The sequence below is a fragment of the Antechinus flavipes genome, chromosome 4 (assembly GCF_016432865.1).
Source record: "Antechinus flavipes isolate AdamAnt ecotype Samford, QLD, Australia chromosome 4, AdamAnt_v2, whole genome shotgun sequence".
Classification (NCBI taxonomy): domain Eukaryota; kingdom Metazoa; phylum Chordata; class Mammalia; order Dasyuromorphia; family Dasyuridae; genus Antechinus; species Antechinus flavipes.
This window is the reverse complement of record NC_067401.1, coordinates 370893398-370909043: the sequence shown is the minus strand read 5'-3', so window position 1 is coordinate 370909043 and position 15646 is coordinate 370893398. Positions and strand designations below refer to the sequence as shown.

Sequence of the window (15646 nt, the reverse complement as noted above, 5' to 3'; positions counted from 1 at the left end):
TTACAAACAAAAGTAATACAGCTAAAATGAGAAGAAAAGTAAAAAACTGAGAAATAATCTTTGCAGCAAATTTCTTTGACAAAGATCTCATTTCTAAAATATATAAGGAATTAAATTAGATTAATCAGAATCATTCTTAAATTGATAAGTGATCAGAAGAATAAATTGTCAGTTTTCAGAGGAAAAATCCAAGATATCAATATGCACATAAAAATGTTTTAAATAGCCAATAATTAGAAAAATGCAAATTAAAACAACTCTGAAGTATTATATTATAGCCAGCATGTTGACCAACATGACCAAAAAATAAAAATAACAAATGTTGGGGAAGATGTGAGAAGGTGGGAACACTCATGCATTGTTGGTGAAGCTTCAAACTAATCCAAATATTCTGGAAATCAATTAGGAACTAAGGCTAAAAAGGTATTAAATCATAAGTAGCTTTTGATTTAGTGATATCATTTCTATATGGCTCACATATGTCAAAGAGAACAAAGAAAAGGGGAAAAGGCTGATATATACAAAAATACAGTTTTTTTTGTGTCATCAAAAAATTAAAAACTGAGGATATGCCCATCAGTTGAGGAAGGCTGAATAAGTTACAGTATATGAATGTAATAGAATTTATTTTGCTGTAGACAATAATGAAGGGGATGGCTTCAGAAAAGCCTAGGAAAATTTGTATGAACTGATGGAAAGTGAAATAAGACAAAAAGAAAGAAAGAAAGAAAGAAAGAAGAAAGAAAGAAAGAAAGAAAGAAAGAAAGAAAGAAAGAAAGAAAGAAAGAAAGAAAGAAAGAAAGAAAGAAAGAAAGAAAGAAAGAAAGAAAGAAAGAAAGAAAGAAAGAAAGAAAGAAAGAAAGAAAGAAAGAAAGAAAGAAAAACATTCTATATGGTCACAGTGATCTTGTAAAGAAGAATAACTTAGAAAAACATCTGATCAACTACAATGACCAAACAATTCTAAAGGACTCACAATGAATCATGCTATTCATCTCCAGTTAAGAGTATAAATTGAAATATAAAATTGTCTGCTTACGCAACCCTGGCCTGATTACCTTGGCAGGTAAGAATCCCACTCTGTTGTCAAACATATCCAAACACACACACACAAACACACACACACACACACACACACACACACACACACTCACACACATACACACACACACACACACACACACACACAACTTCTGCAAAGTTGATTCCACTCATCATTATTTCATGAAATGTGTATATACTTAAAGCCAACACAAAATCCAGTATATCCCGAAAGATGAATAGCTGCTCATTACAAGAAAACTCAATAGCTATTGTATCCAAATAGCAGTTTGAATAGAATAAGACTGGCAAATAAAGGCTAATTTATTCAAGTTGGAGCTGGATACACACTTTTCTGGAAGGAGTGCAATGAAAAGAAGTGCCATGAAGCTGGAGTAAGTTTCTCAGTCAAAACTAATCTAGTAAATAAACTTGTATGCTTATCAAAAGGAATACAGGTTTTGACAATATGATTGATTGCCACATGCAGCAAAATGCTATGTCACTATAATCAATGCCTAACTCCCATTATGACAAACCCTAATAAGGTGAGAGAAAATTTTTATAAAAACCTGAAGACCCTTATAATCAATATTCCAAACAGGACAAGCTTATAATTCTGGGAGACTTTAATGATAGAGTAGGGTCAGATTATCAGACATGGCAAGGAGTCCTTGAGAGTAACAGAATTGAAAACATCAACAGCATTGATTACTTATTAATGAAGACTTATGCATCTCATTACCTACTTACTTATAACACCATTTACTTAAATGGAATAAAATTTCATGATTGCACCCTCAGAGTTCCAAACACTGTCATTTAATAGATTATGTGATTTGGAAGAACACAGACAGGATATGGTAATGATGAAGTCAATATATGGCAGAGTGCTGTACTGATCATAGATTTATCCTTTCCAAGTTAAATATTCTCATTCAACAAAAGAGGAAGTCCCAAGACAAAGACTACCAGAAGAATTAATATCAACATATTAAGATTGCTTCTCTGAGAGAACAGTTTGTTGATAGTTTGGAGGATGAGCTGAGTTAACACATAGGTGGCAAGAGTGGAACAGAAAAGTAGTGAGCAGCTTTCAAAAATTTGGTGTGTAGCACTGAATTTGCTCATCTGGGGCAGAACACTGATTAACATCAAAATTAGTTTTATGAAAATGATGGAGAAATTCAGAAGCTACTAAATGAAAGATAAGCACTACATAGAGTGTACTTGCAGGATAGTTCATTCATCTCTAAGACAATAGCATTCAATTTCATCAAAAATAAAGTACAAGTGAGATTTAAAGAAATAAGGATCCTTGGCATAATAAGAAGGCAGATGAAATTCAGTTTTATGCTAATAGTAATCCAAAGGGCTTTCACGATGCACTAGAGGCTATTTATGGGTCAAATGGTGTATCTCAACTACTCAGTATGGTTAACAAGAAGGGCTGAATACTTCTATAGTGATCTCAAAAGACCATTTTCAATCAATGCTGAAACCAATGACCTTTTACCTCAGGTTGAAATCAATCCCTCCCTAGTTGAAGTTCCAACTGGCAAAGAGGTTTTGAATGTCATTACACTCTTATAGTGTGATAAAGTCCTTGGTGCTAATCCTATTCCAATTGAGATTTACAAGTCAGGGGATTTATTGCTCAAACAAAAATGGATTGAAAATTTCCAGATTTCATGGCAAAAGGAGATTATGCCCCAGGTGCTCAAGGATTCCTCCATTGTCCATATCCATAAAGCCAAAGGAAACAGATACCTGTAACAATCACAGAGGAGAGGGGGGAGTCTCTGTCTTAGTCATTGTTGGCAAGATTGTTGTCAAAAACCTCCTTAATAGGCTGATTCTACACCAACAAGAAGATCATCTATCTGAAAGTTTTCAGATAGGGACCGCGGAACAGTCAATATGGTGCTTGCTGCCCAACAACTCCAGGAGAAATGGCAGGAGCAGAATAATGATCTGTACATAACATTTGTAAATCTGACCAAGGCCTTTGATACTATTAGTTGTAAGGGATTATGGAAAATTATGACAAAACTTGGTTACCCGGAAAAGTTCATCAGTATTATATGTCAATTTCATGATGATATGCTTGCCCAGGTTCTGGACAATGGATCATGCACTTGTACTTTTCCAGTCACCAATGGAGTCACACAAGGCTGTGTGCTTGTTTCCATGCATTTTAGCATGATTTTTTTCAGTTATTTGTCAAATACCTGCATTGAGGATGAACATGGTGTCAAGGTTAGCTACCACACTAACAGTAAATTCTTCAACTTGAAAAAGTTACAAGCCAAAACTGAAGAGAAGAGATAATTGGTTCAGGTGATTGTGCACTCAATGCACAATGTGCCCTTAGAAGCTGAGATATAACAAAGTATGGATCAATTCTCTGCTGCTTATGCTATTTTTTGGAACAAATAACATCAAGAAAACATAGTCCATTAGTTACCACCATATGATCCATATGTGGAGCCATTAGTTACAGCAAATGGAGAAGTTTTGAATGTTGTGGATATGTTTGTTTACCTTGGCAGTATACTTTCAGGGATGTCCATATTGATAACAAGGTTAACATGTTGCCAGAGCTAGCAGTGTTGGGAGGCTCCAAAAGAAAGTGTGGAAGAGCAGAGGCATTAGACAGGCTACCAAATTAAATGTCTACAGAGCTATTGTGCTAACTTCATTGTTGTATGTCTGTGAAAATTGAACAAAATACCAGCATCATGCCAAGAATCTTAATTGCTTCCATTTGAATTGTCTTAGGAAGATTCTGAAGATCACCTGGAAGGATAATATGCTAGACACTCAAGTCCTTTCTTAAACTGAACTCCCAAGCTCTACTACAGAGAGCAGAATTCTGTTGGGCTGGCCATATTGTTCAAATGCCAAATGTACACTTGCCAAAAAGCCTTTTTTTTGTAGAGAATTTACACAGGGTAAGCACTTACATGGTGATCAGAAAGAATAATACAAGGACACTCTCAAGGTCTTCTTAAGAACTTTAGACATGGATGCATGACATGGAAAACATTGCTTAGCATGGCATGTATTCATTAAAGATGGTTCTATGCTCTGTGAATAAAGCAGAATTGAAATGACTGAGAAGAAATGCGAGATATGCAAAGTTAGAAAACCTACCCCAAAGATACATAAGAACTATTTGTGCCTGACTTATGGCAGAACATTTTGAGCTTATTTCGATCTGATCAGCCATAGATGGACACTTGACTCTATTATAATTTGATTCAACATAGTAATATCATTTTGGTCCTCTTTGAGAGTGCAGATCAACAACCAACCAATAATAAGGGATGGGGAAAGGAGAGGGAGAAAATTTGGAACTAAAAATAAAAGAATATTGAAAAAAAGAAGAAGAAAGCTAAATGAATCTGGCTAACTAATTGATATTGATTGTTATAGAGAAGCAAACCATTAGGATTATTTGAGCTATAATAATCCCCAATCCTTCCAGCCTACCTCTAGACTTTGAAGGAAGGAGTGACTTTGCCCTGGATGTTGAACTTGTCAATGCAAATTACAAAGCCTATGTTTTGAGAGCCATAAGTATGTCTCTCTTTAATATTTTCTTTAAATTCATTTGTAGGATCATCTTGGAACTCTTTCACTCCAAAAATCAATGATGAACTAGAAAATCCCTCCTATTAAACAGCTAGCAGTAGATTCTAAAACATTGGAATTCTTGACCCACAAGATTACCACCTAGTCTGGAAATATCAGAATTAATAGCTGTTGAGCAAAGCTCAGGAAAGAAATCAGAAAGAAGGTCATAGAGAATTTTGACTCATGTAGGAAATGAATCTCATTGCCATGAATTGTAGACACTAGGGAAAGCAAGGAGGAGAAAGATAGTTTCTGAATTCCAAGGAGGAAAATTTAATAATAGTCAACAAAAAAAAAGACCCAAAAGACAGAGAGTAACATTATTTCTACAACTTTAGAGCATAGATCATATCTTTTTGACTTGATACAATTGCCCTCAGTCTAGGATGGGAGAGAGGAAAACAAGAGAGTTGATATTCAAAAGGGGTTGGAGTGAGTGATTGGCTTTTCAGGGAAGAGAATCAGCATAAGTGCCTACTATGTGCCAGGAACTGTGATAAGTGCTTTACAAATCTCATATTTGATTCTTACAACAATACTGTAAGGTAGCTGCTATTATGTTCTCCATTACAGTATAGGAATACAGCCATATTAGAAAAATTAAAATTCACATGCAAAATTTACAAATCTGAGGCTGACAGGAGTAAGGGGCAAGGCAAATCTTGCTACTATTTCTTCAAAGTCCATGTGTCCGGGTTGATGCTACCACCAGCCATGCTCAGACATCTACTATAAATGAAAGTAGAGGCAGTAAGGAAACCCTGCACCAGACATGAAAGTTAGTACTGAAACCTTGCTATCAATCTTAAGAACAAAGGAGTAGGAGACAGAGACCAGCTATAGCTGAAGAGAGCATTTGCCACAGGATCACAATCAGGAGCTGAACTGCAGTGATGAGATCAGCATCAAATAATACAATCAAGAGGAATGTCTGGTTTTACAAGTTCATTTTCAACACCATGATTCCATTCCTCCTATCCCCTTTCCCTCCTCTATTTATTCAAAGTTTATTTTATATTTCTATTCAGCTAGAGAATAAGGGAAGGAAATAAATGATTAATGGTACCTACTATGTGTTATGCATTGTACTAAACACTTTTTGCAAAGTATTTTTTTTTTTTGTATTCCATTTGTATTGTCTCTAAAAAGTCAGTATTAAGGTAAAGCTATGATTAAAACTTGCCTTACTGGCATTATATATCAAAGATAGCTATGAGAAATAATAGCTCCTCCAATGAAAGTGGGGAGTGGGGAGAAGAAAGACAGAGGACAAAAGAGGGAAAGAAACAGAGAAAAAGAGAAATAGAGAGAAAAAAGACAGAAAGAGAAAAATATATTTTCTTTCAAACTGCTCAATTTCCCAAGCTGGGATTTCAAGATAAACAAGAGAATATTCTATAACTTTCCAAACACAGAGAAGACAAGAATCTAGTACAAAAAATGAGCCTAGCAGTTTATTAGAGACTTGCTTATGTTTGAAGTGGCTTCTCAAACAATCTCTGCCCCCCATCACCACTTTCTCACCCTTTTTCTTACTCTTCCAGGAAGTTTTATAGAAAACCCATCAGGTGAAAGGGATGAACTTTAGAAAAAGTCATGGCCTTGGGGAAGAAGCTAGAAACAAAGGACCCATGAAAGAATGAAGGCAAATCTTGTGAGTGTAACTATATCTTCTCAGCCAAACATTTTCTACCTGACATTGCAAGAAGCAGACCACCACCACTTCTGATTTTCAGTAAGATTAAAAATATATATTTGAAACTTTGAGCTAATGTATATAAGAGAAAGTCTAAAAGTATTTCCACTGAAAACAGGTGTACAGTGGGAATATTTCTTCTTATTGTTACTTAAAAGAAATGAAAGGAAGCATTGATAATACAGATGTTAAAATATCTTTTCCTCGGATAATATTATTCTTTATATTGGAATCATAAAAACTCTAATAGCCAACAAAAATATTAATGGAAGTAATAGACATTTTCAATAAAACAGTATAATATTATATAAATAAACTCACAAAATGATTAATATTACTACAACATAGTCAAGAATCAAGTAAAAGTGATAAAAAAAAAAGTATATCTTTACAGTGGGTAAAACACTGCTGAAAAGCTAAGTAGAGTAATAGATAGAATGCCTAAGCAGAGTCCATTCTGCCTTCACCATTACAAAGATCTGAGTTCAGACACTTACTGGCTGTGTGACCCTGGACAACTCACTTATCCATGTTTACCTCAGTTTATTCATCTGTAAAATGACCCGGAAAAGGTAATAACAAATCACTTCAGCATCTTTATCAAATAAACCTCACAAGAGTTAGACATGATTACAAATGGCTCACCAATTAACAAAAAAACAACAAAATATGGCTAATATTAGGTCATTAGCCAATGAAGAGATATAAAACATACAAAACAACTTCAAAATAATTTTTAAGAATGATATAATAGGATGGATACCATTTATCGATGACTAATTCAAGGGAATATTGCATAAAAATCAATGTTTATCTAACAAATATAGTCAATGCAATTCTTATATGTTCTTTAGTAGGATTTTTGTCATAATTTCATCATAAATTCATAGGGAAATTATACAGAATAAATACAAAATAATTTTTAAAACCATATAAATACATCAATTTTTTCTTCCTGCAAATAGAAAAATCAGGAAATTGCCAGGAAAGAAAACAGAACCCAGAAATGTAATCCAAAATAAATAAGATAATTCTTGTTTCAAAAACATTTAAAAATTTTGTCTTTAAAAAAGACTGCTGGGAAAAAATGACAAGTAGCTTCAATTATGGCTAAACAAATTATGCTATTTGAATGTATAATATGCCATGAGTGGCATGGGGGTGTCCTGTGTGAGATTCAGAAGACAGAAGAGATACACCTTTAGATTCTTTTCTCTATTCCCTTCTATAAGACTTTGGTTCCTGCCAGGAAAGAAAGGAAGAGGTGGAGGCCTGAGGCCACTACTATACTCTTCTCAAAAAGAGGGATACTAGGCTAGAATTACATCTGCCTTCTCCCTTATATTGTTAATCTAAAGTGCAATACAAAGAGAGTTCCAGATTTCTTAAGAAATTCCCTAAAGACACTGATGCATTGTTGGTGGAGTTGTGAACGAATCCAACCATTCTAGAGAGTAATCTGGAATTATGCCCAAAAAGTTATCAAACTGTGCATACCCTTTTATGCAGCAGTGTTACTTCTGAGCTTATATCCCAAATAAATACTAAAGAAGGGAAAGGGACCTGTATGTGCCAAAATGTTTGTGGCAGCCCTGTTTGTATTAGCTAGAAACTGGAAATTGAACGGATACCCATCAATTGGAGAATGGTTGGATAAACTGTGGTATATGAATGTTATGGAATATTATTGTTCTGTAAGAAATGAGCAGCAGGATGAATACAGAGAGGCTTGGAGAGACTTACATGAACTGATGCTAAGTGAAATGAGCAGAACCAGGAGATCATTATACACTTCGACAACGATATTGTATGAGGATGTATTCTGATGGAAGTGGATTTCATTGACAAAGAGACCTAACTCACTTTCAATTGATAAATGATGGACAGAAGCAGCTACATCCAAAGAAAGAACACTGGGAAATAAACGTGAACTATCTGCATTTTTGTTTTTCTTCCCGTGTTATTTTTACCTTCTGAATCCAATTCTCCCTATGCAACAAGAGAACTGTTCAGTTCTGCAAACATATATTGTATGTAGGATATACTGCAACATATTTAATATATATAGGACTGCTTGCCATCTAGGGGAGGGGATGGGGGAAGGGAGGGGAAAAATCGGAACAGAAGCGAGTGCAAGGAATAATATTGTAAAAAAATTACCCTGGCATGGATTCTGTCAATAAAAAATTATTATAAAATTAAAAAAAAAAGAAATTCCCTAAAGTCACTAGTACAGTGAGAATAATGACATGATCATAGTTCTACATATTGGCTTCTCAGAATCCTCTTTTTCCCTTTCAGCAATTTAAAGTGAAGTTGACATCATCCATATTTTTCCTTGAAACTGGAAGCCAGAAACATTCAGTGACTCATGAACTGAACAAGATCAAAGAGCCTGAAAATACTAGTATACCTCCAAAACTGAAGAAATTGAATTTATTTTCTATCTTATCCTTGTCAGTTCCTCTCCACTTCACAGAGAATGGAGCATTGATCTTAATCAATGAAAAGAAAGTACCATATGAATAGGCTTTGGGGTTTGAGTTAACAAATACAATGAATTATTATTACATCATGAGAAATAACAAATATCAATTCAAAGATACTTGGGAAAACTTCTAAGCTACTTATTTAAATGATCAAAAGATATGAACAGGCAGTTTTCAGATGAAGAAATCAGAGTTATCTAATGAATATGAAAAATGCTCCAAAATAATTTTTGATTCATGAGGTACAAAGTATGAAATACATCACATCTATCAAATTGATTAATATGAGAAAAAAAAGAAAATGATAAATGTTGAGAGCATGTGGGGAATTGGAACACTAATAAACTGTTAGTAGAGTTGTGAATTGATTCAACCATTCTAGAGAACAATTTGGAACTATGTCCTTTAAAACTGTGCATACCCTTTGATTCAGCAATATCACTGCTAGGTTTATATCCCCCCCAAAAGTACAAAAATGTACCTATTTGTACAAAAATATTTATAGCAGCTTTGTTGTATGTTGGCTAAGAATTGGAAATCAAAGAGTTACCCATCAAGGGGGGAATAACTAGACAAGTTGTGGTATGTGAATGGAATGGAATACTATTGTGCAATAAGAAATAATGAGCAGGCAAATTTGGAATGGAATGGAATATTATTGTGTTATATGAAAGAACAAACATTCAGAAAAACTTGGAAAGACTTACCTGAATTGATACATAGTGAAGTGAACAGAACCAAGAGAATATCATCAACAATAATAGCAATATTATTTGATGGAGAATTGTGAATGACTATCTATTGTCAGCTATGCAATGATCCAAGGTAATCCAGAGAAAGAGCTGATATTGATTGAATACAGACTGAGGTATGCTATTTTCAGTTTCTTTCATTTTTTTCTTTTATTCTAATTATCTTATTCAAAATGACTAATATAGAAATGTTTTACATAATTACATATATATGATTGCTCACCATCTCTGAGAAGGAAGAAAAAAGGAAGGATAGAATTTTAAATTCAAAACTTTAAATAGAAATGTTTAAAATTTTCAAAAAAAAAGGGGAAAGGCTCTATATATGCAAAAATATTTATAGCATTCCTTTTCATAGTGGTAAATTATTGGAAATTGAGGAGATGTTCATCAATTAGGTAATAGCTAAACAAATTATAGTATATGATTGTAATAGAATACTATTGTGCAATAAGAAATGATGAGCAGGCAGATTTCAGAAAAACCTAGAAAGATTTATATGAAATGATATAAAATGAAATGTACAGAACTAGGAAAATATCATATACTGTATTAGTAACATTGTTATGATCAATTGTGAATGACTTAGCTCTTTTAAGTAAAATGATGATCTAAGACAAGTACAAAGGACTCATGATGGAAAATGCTATCCACATCCATATAAAGAACTGATGGATTCTGAATGCAGATTGAAGCATTTTTTTCCCATGATTTTTTCCCTTTTGATCTGTTTCTTCTTTCACAACTGTGTCTAATATGGAAATATGTTCTACATAATTGCACATATATAACCTACATCAAATTGCTTATTATTTTGGGGAGAGGAGAGAGAAGGGAAGGAAAAAAATTTGGAACTAAAATATTGCAAAAATGGATGCTAAAACTTATTACAAGGATAATACAGAATAATACAGTATGTCTTAAGTAGAATTTATACCAGGAATGAAGGGCTGATTTAATATAAGGAAAACTATCAGTACAATTGACCATATGAATAACAAAACTAATAAATCATATTATCTTAATAGATGCAGAAAAAAGCATCTGACAAAATAAAACATCCATTCCTAATAAAAACACTAGAGAGCATAGGAATAAATGGAATTTTTCTTAAAATGTGGCATCTATCTAAAACCATCAGTAAGCATTATATGTAAAGGAAATAAACTAGAAGCATTCCCAATAAGATCAGGATGAAACAAAAAATGCTCATTATCATCACTATTATTGTATTATTGTACAATATTGTAGTAGATATGTTAGCTTTAGTAAAAGAAGTAAAAGAAATGGAAAGAATTAGAATATATAATGAAAAAAACTAGCATTCTTTGCAGATGGTTTGATGGTATATTTAGAGAATCCTAGGCAATCAATTAAAAAAAAACTATTTGAAACAATTAATTTTAGCAAAATTGCAGGATACAAAATAAACCCATATAAAAGATTGGCACTTCTATATATTACCACCAAAACACTGCAGCAAATCCTATTTAAAACAATTGCAAACAATATAAAATATTTGAGAGTCTCCTTACCAAGACAAAGTCAGGAACTGTATGAATATAATTACTAAGCACTTCACACAAATAAAGTTAGATCTAAAGAATTGGAAAAATATAAATTGCTCATGGGCAGATAGGACTAATATAATGAAAAGGATAATTTCACCTAAATTAATCTACTTATTCATTTTCAATCAAATTAATGCCAATCAAGCTGCCAAAACTTATTGTATACAGCTAGAAAAAAAAAATAACAAACATGTACAAGAACAAAAATAATGAAAAGAAAGATGGCCTAACCATACCAGACTCAAACTATATTATAAAATATTAGTCACCAAATCTTTTTGGTACTAGCTAAGAAATAGAGTTAAATAGATTAGATACACAAGACAAAATAGTCAATAACCATAGTAATCTACCATTTGAAAAATCCAAAGACTTCAACTTCTGGGACAATAACTCACTATTTAACAAAAATTGCTGAAAAACTGGAAAATAGTATGGCAAAAATTAGGCATAGACATCTCAAACTCATACCAAGATGAAGTCAAGATGGGTTCATGATTTAGACATAAAGGGTGAAACTATAAGCAAATTAGAATTGTAAAGGATGGTTTATCTTTCAGATCTTTGTAGAAAGGAGGTATTTATATTTGAAGAACAATTAAAGAACATCAGAAAATACAAAATGGATAATTTAATTACATTAAATTAAAAGGGTTTTGTACCAACAAACCCAATTAAGCTAAGATTAGAAGGGAAGCAGAAAGCTGGAAAAAAAAAAGTATAACCAGTATTTCTGACAAAGGCTTCATTTTAAAAATATATAAAGAACTGAGCCAAAATTATAAGAATACAAATCATTCTCCAACTGATAAATGGTCAAAAGAAATGAACAGACAATTTTCAGATGAAGAAATTAAAGCTAGTTATACTCACATGAAAAAAATGTTCTACATCACTAATAATTGCATAAATGCAAATTAAGTTACTTTGAAGTACCACCTCATACCTATCAGATTGACTAGGATGACAAGAAGAAATGATCAATGTTGGTGGGAAGGTGGGAAAACTGAAACACAAATGCATTGTTGGTGGAGTTGTGAACTGATCCAGCCATTCTGGAGAGCAATTTGGAACCATGCCCAAAGGACTATCAAATTGTGTATATCCTTCAATTCACTACTGAGTCTATCTCTCAAAGAGATCATAAATGAGAAAAAGGACTGACATGTACAAAAATGTTTGTAACAGCTCTTTTTGTAGTGGCAAGAAACTGGAAATTGAGTGGCTGCCCATCAGTTCGAGAATAGTTAAATAAGTTATGAGATATGAATATAATAGAATATTATTGTTATATAAGAAATAATGAGCAGCCTGATTTCAAAAAAGCCTAGAAAAGCTTGCACGAACTGATATTGAGTGAAGTGAGCAGAACAAGAACATTGTACAAACTAAAAGCAAGATCATGTGATGATCAACTATGATACTTAGCTCTTCTCATCAATGTGGTGATCAAGACAATTCCAATAGAGTTGGGTTAGAAAATGCTATTTACATCCAGAGGGAGAACTATGGAGACTGAATATGGATTGAAGTAGACTGTTTTCACTTCTTTTTGTTTGTTTTTTTTTTTTCTTCCTCATGGTTCTTTTTTTCTTTTGTTCTGAGTTTTCCCTCACAATATGACAAATAAGGAAATATGTTTTAAATGATCATATATGTATAATCTATATCATTTTGCTTGCTGCCTTGGGAAAGAGAGAGGTAAAAAGGGAAGGAGAAAAAATTGGAATTTAAAATTTTACAAAAATGAATATTGAAAACTATATTTACATGTAATTGAAAAATAAAAATACTACTGAGGAAAAACTGAATGTTAAAAATTGGGTTGATATATAATTGGGGAAATTAAATGCTATTTAAAATGGGGGGACTATTTATAGTAGTCCTAACCAGACCTTCAATCTGGTTTAGAAACTACATTTAGATACCTCAAATTGGATGTTCTATAGACATCTTAAATTCAGCTTATCTAAAACTGAATTCATTATCTTTTTCCTTGAACTTTCCTATTACAATTGGGGGTCCCACCATTTTTCCAGTCACCCAGACTCACTATCTAGATATAATTATCAGCTTCTCAGTATTTCTAATCTTTTATATACAATCTTTGTTAAGACCTTTTGATTTTTGCCTTTGTATCATCTCTTGAACTTCATTTTTTCCTCTTATATACTAGTCACTATACACATCACACTAGTATAAATCTTCATTAATTTGTACTTTACCTATTGCAATAGGCTGCTGGTGGATCTGCGTACCTCAAGTTTTTCCATACACCAATCCAACCTTTATTCATCTGCCAGTTAATTTTTCTAAAGCTCTGGTTAGATTATGTCACTCTTATACTCAATAAACTCCAATGACTTCCTATCTTCTCTGGGATCAATTTAAAAAATCCTCTTTTTGGCATTCAAAGTCTTTTACACTCCCCTCACTCCTTCTCTAGTCTTCTTATACCTAACATCTTTCTATATATCCACATTATCTCCTAGTACAGTTATTGGTCTATGATAGATGCTTAATAAATGCTTGATGAATGCCTGAACTCTATAAATAAATTAAAGAAAAGAGAGTCAAAGGAATTTTATATATATCAAAGCAATGTAAAGACATCAGAAATCAGATTAACATAATGATCAGTCTTATTTTCAGAATACACATGATGAAATATTTTCTCTCTTGGAGATACAAAGGTAGTGTTTTATTGGTATAGTTATACATGATGAATTTTTGATAAGATATAGAGATTATAACTTTTTGGAAAATGATGACATGACTAAGCAAGGATTAACATGTTAATCACTATCTTTGAGCAATTATGTTATTCAAACTTTATCCTAAAACTATTGTACAAAAGGAATAGCCTATTTGTGCAGTGTCTTTATCCATCATGGTATATATCTAATATAAACTACATATTTAATGATTGCAACATGGATGAACAAACTGTGGCAAGTTAGAACAATATAATTGTGGAAGAAAAAAAATGCAACAACAAATATAACAAATGCCAGGAAACATGAGAGTCTTTCTGAAAGCAGTCAAGTACAAAATAGACATTTCCCATATTTGGGGGAATTTGAAGCCTGAATGGCACAATAGTATAAAAAAAGCATTGTATAACAATGAATTGCCTTTGGGCAAATCTGAACTACTTTTATACAAGCTACTCATCTCAGAAGAGCCCCAAAGGAATCAGGGAAGTGAAACTGACTGAATTGGGACTGATTATTCTAATATTAAGATAGAATGCCTTTTTTAGGAAAGAGACATTTCATCCAAAAAAAAATGTCAGAAGAGAAGAATTAGGTCTCTTTCATTTCCTTTCTGGAAGTGACATACATCAGAGCCTGATTCTAAGGTAGTCAAAGGGAAGAGAATTCTGCCAATGCTAAATTAAGAGCAGTTGCTATAGTGGAGTGCTCATTGCACTCCAGAACACTTCAGCTGAAGTGAATACGATACTACCTAGTCAAGCTAGTGGATGTTTTCCCTACAGTCCCCAACAGGAGAGTTGTTAACTTCAGGGATTCCTGAGGATTGCCAAAAAAATCTGTCCAGCTCACTAAGAACCTCTAGTTTAACTTCAGAATATCCTGCCCATCTCAGTCCAGCAACAATTAAACTTGGTGAGAAGCAGCAATCAAGCAATTGATTGCCTGATCTAACCCAGCAGTGAATTGAGCAGTGCAACTGAGATATTATGCCCTGATTAGAGCAAGCACAACTGAACAAAAGAGTAATAGATCCATTATTATTATACATGGCTTCCAGTGATCATCATAAGGACTCGGTAGAGAAATGTTCTTGCAGTTGTGAGTTGCCTTGGACATATATATTTTGGACACTGAACTTTTATGCTTACTTCCTCTCCCATCCCCTCCCCCCAACTTTGTACAATTTTTAAAGAGGATTTCTCTAGTGGTGGGATAAATATTTTATAAATACAATTTTTACTTTTGTCATTTGGTAAGTCTCTTTGCTAAAAATCTAAATCTACTGTTGGATTATTAAGGGGAAACATACTGATGGGGCTCTTGAGTCAATGGTAGAAGGATAGACACACATAGAGTTATCCTTAGAATTCTGAAATAAATGAGAGCCAATCTTCTGAAGACACAGTTTACCAATTTCAGGGAATGGAGTGGGTAGATAAGCTTGGAATGGGGATTGTTATGAGAGAAATATCTACTTTTTGAATTTGAGTGCTAGGTAATGTCTGTCAAAAATATTCACCACAATGCAAAAATTATAGAGAGAAACATACAGGATTTATTTATTTTGCCCAAGCACAGGTTCAGGGCTCAGCGAAAAACAGGAAAAAAAAAATATGAAGATTCTGACATGATTTCTTATATGTCAGTGAGAAAAAAAAATTCTTGTATATGTTGAAATTTTGTACATTCTTATTAGGCTATAAGATGACTTGCCAGTGAATTGGATTTAAGTGAGATAGAA

General features: G+C 33.1%; 1 pseudogene; it reads right to left on the bottom strand.

Moving 5' to 3' along the window:
* The window catches only part of LOC127561571 (nuclear receptor coactivator 1-like), a 71818-nt pseudogene extending 66451 nt beyond the window's left edge, over positions 1-5367 (bottom strand).
* Between the last annotated feature and the right edge of the window lie 10279 nt (positions 5368-15646).